This window comes from Poromitra crassiceps (genome assembly GCF_964638095.1).
Source record: "Poromitra crassiceps genome assembly, contig: HAP1_SCAFFOLD_91, whole genome shotgun sequence".
NCBI classification, from domain to species: domain Eukaryota; kingdom Metazoa; phylum Chordata; class Actinopteri; order Beryciformes; family Melamphaidae; genus Poromitra; species Poromitra crassiceps.
This window is the reverse complement of record NW_028152244.1, coordinates 899,503-902,066: the sequence shown is the minus strand read 5'-3', so window position 1 is coordinate 902,066 and position 2,564 is coordinate 899,503.

The window sequence follows — 2,564 nt, the reverse complement described above, 5'->3', positions numbered from 1 at the left end:
CTCTGCATTGTCCATTAATTTCTGAGAATGGACACTTCATCGCGCATGAACCCTTACATATGATCTATTACCTTGAATACAGTTCTATGGAGATTAAACATGTTTAATATCAGAGCCCCCATACACCGTGCAGTCATTGATACAGTAGGTAGGAGAACTCCTTGCGTCTCAATCCTTGTCTCAGCATCCGTATCCTTTTTCCATGGTTTTTCATTTAAAGTTTGCCTTTTTTTTTATTATCTAATAATTGAACCATTGACCTCTAACCACCACTGTTGGAGAAACACTAAGCTAATCTATGTTTTGTTTTTACATGCTATTTTCAAGGTACCACTGTTGAAGACATCAGGAGTTGGGGGAAGGATCTGGAGGCTTCTCTGAAGAAGCAAGAGGTTTCCTTTTCCTGGGAGGAGACTTATGTCGAAAATCTCTACCAGTTTCAGAGGGGACAGTAAGTCAATGCTTTATTGGGTTATATAAAAATGTAATGTAATTTTTTTTTTTTTTTTAATAACACATCAATGTTAACAACAACAATTTAGACTATTAAAAAAGTTTTTTCCGAAGACCCATTGCTTGAAGATTTTCTTGCCTCCTTGGTTTTGCAGTAAACCTATGCTATACCCCCCCCCCCCACCCCTTTTTTACTTCTCTCTTTTCTTAGATGGCAACTTACAACATCTCAAGGAGGAGCTCAAGTTGTGGATTTGATCTTGAGAACGGAAAAGTAGGCGTTGTCATAATGTCAAAACAAATTAAAGTAATCATTTTGCTGTGATTTTAGCAGCCAGGAATACCACTGCCCAGTTGGGTGTGGGGTAGATAGGTAGACAGGCATGGACATTTAAGAGTGTGCTATAAGAATGGCCTCTTGCATAAATGACTTCATGGAATCATTGTAACATGTCTTTCATATGTTGTGTCTGTTTGTGTGCGGGTGTGTATTAGGGCGCAGAGAAAGATCTGTGCTCTAGAAAAGAAGAACCACGTGGAGCAGAGGTGGTCGCTCACCTCCCCTCAGGCCCAGGCGTTCCTCTTTTCAGCAATGGAGAAGCGAGCCATGGAGGTGTTAGACAACATCTTTAACCTCAATGTGGAGCGCAAGTTCATGTGTGGCCTGGTCAGGAAATATGCAGGTGAGATGATTAGTTATTAGTAGAGCGGATTAGCAGAATAATTGTGCACTTTTTGAGAAAAGCATGTAATTCCTCACATAGTGAGTGAATACCACAAGGATTATTTTCAGATGTGGAGGGAAGTCTGATTTGACCTCAACTCCAAGATGGCCACCATTTTCTGGTGTAAAATGTACAAATCTGCTTATAACAATTGTACATTTTTTGAGAAAAGCACGAACTCTCTCACAAAGTGAATGAACACTAAGGTTTATTTTCAGATGTGGAAGGAAGTCAGATTTGACCTCAAATCCAAGATGGCTGCCATTTCCCCAAGATTAATGTACAAATGTGCTTATAACAATTGTGCACTTCTTCAAAGAAGCATGACATTTCTCACATAATAAGTGACCATAAGGGTCAGTAAGATGGAGGGAAGTAAGATTTGACCCAAAAAAAACAAGATGGCTACCATTTTCCCAAATCTAATGTAAATTGGGAAAATGGCGTCCATCTGGGATTTGAGGTCAAATCTGACTTCCCTCCATATCTGTCAATAAACCTTATGGTATTCACTCACTATGTGGGACAGTTCATGCTTCTTTGAATAAGTGCACACTTGCACATTTGTACATAAGACTTGGGGAAATGCCAGCCATCTTGGATTTGAGGTCAAATCTGACTTCCCTCCACATCAGAAAATAGTCCTTATGGTATTCCAAAAGTGCACAATTCTCTTATTTTTGGGTGCTAATCCGCTATACTATATGCTCTTGTGACACGGATAAATGCTCGGGGAAGGGGGGGGGGGGGGGGGGGGGGAATAATGAAAAGAAAATAAATAGTTATACTACAGGGGCCACATTACAGAAACTCCCTATCTTATGTCTTAAGTTAGGATAGGACTAGTTTAAGGTAGGATTTTTTCTGATTTGGTATTACAGAAGCAAATCCTAACTAACTTTAGGAATCCTATCTTATCTTGCTAAATCCTATCTTATGTCTTGTTAGGAAATCCTAAATACTCATCCAGCATCGGTTATCAACTTTTCTGTCTGTTACCCTAGCAACCACTAGCAACAGACACCTCCTCCTTTCTCAACTCGCGGGGGAAGTAGGAGCGCTAGTAGGCTAACGATGTGTGTTGTTGTTCCTCCCCCCTTGGAAACTGTATGTACCGAGGAGCCAAATTGCTGATGGCTGTTGCTACCTCAGTTAAATTACGTGACATAGCAGGTTGAGATATTTTGGATATGTCGGCCACTTCAGTTTGAAAATCTCCCTTCGCCAAAAAAAGTGCAAGAGCCCCGTGTCGCCTAGTCGGTCTCTCCAACACAGGTCTCAGCTCCTCGGCTAGCTGCAGTATCATGTCCCGGGGCAGTCTGTATCGATTAACGAGCGTTCTGTCATCAAAACGCTAAACGTCATTCGGGTCCCGCATGAGCCTTT